The sequence below is a fragment of the Silene latifolia genome, chromosome Y (assembly GCF_048544455.1).
Source record: "Silene latifolia isolate original U9 population chromosome Y, ASM4854445v1, whole genome shotgun sequence".
In the NCBI taxonomy this organism is placed as follows: domain Eukaryota; kingdom Viridiplantae; phylum Streptophyta; class Magnoliopsida; order Caryophyllales; family Caryophyllaceae; genus Silene; species Silene latifolia.
In genome coordinates, this window is record NC_133538.1 from 478,241,068 (window position 1) to 478,242,055 (window position 988).

Consider the following 988-nt stretch of genomic DNA (forward strand, 5'->3'; position numbering starts at 1 on the left):
GGACAAATGGTTCACACAACGAGTCACAAGGACTAATGAACAAGGACAAATGATTCACACAACGAGTCACAATGACTAATGAACTAGGACAAATGATTCACACAACGAGTCACAATGACTAATGTACTAGGACAAATGATTCACACAACGAGTCACAATGAGTAATTAGCTAGGATAAAGGATTCACACAAAGAGTCACAATAAATAATGACCAAGAACAAATGATTTACACAACGAGTCACAATGGGTAATTAACTAGGACAAATGATTCACACAAAGAGTCATAATAACTAATGAACAATGACAAATGGTTCATACAACGAGTCACAAGGACTAATGAACAAGGACAAATGATTCACACAACGAGTTATAATGACTAATGAATTAAAACAAATGGTTCGCACAACGAGTCACAATGTGTAATTAACTAGGACAAATGATTCACACAACGAGTCACAATGGCTAATGAACAAGGACAAATGATTCACACGACGAGTCACAATGACTAATGAACTAGGACAAATGATTCACACAAAGAGTCACAACGACTAATAAACAAGGACAAATGGTTCACACAACGAGTCATAAGTACTAATGAACAAGGACAAATGATTCACACGACGAGTCACAATGACTAAAGAACTAGGACAAATGGTTCACACAATGAGTCACAATAACTAATAAACAAGGACAAATGGTTCACACAACGAGACACAAGGACTAATGAAGAAGGACAAATGATTCACACAACGAGTCACAATGACTAATGAACTAGGACAAATGATTCACACAAAGAGTCACAATGACTAATAAACAAGGGCAATTGGTTCACACAACGAGTCACAAGGACTAATGAACAAGGACAAATGATTCACACAACGAGTCACAATGAACAACGAGTCACAAGGACTAATGAACAAGGACAAATGATTCACACGAAGAGTCACAATGACTAATGAACTAGGACAAATGATTCACACACAGAGTC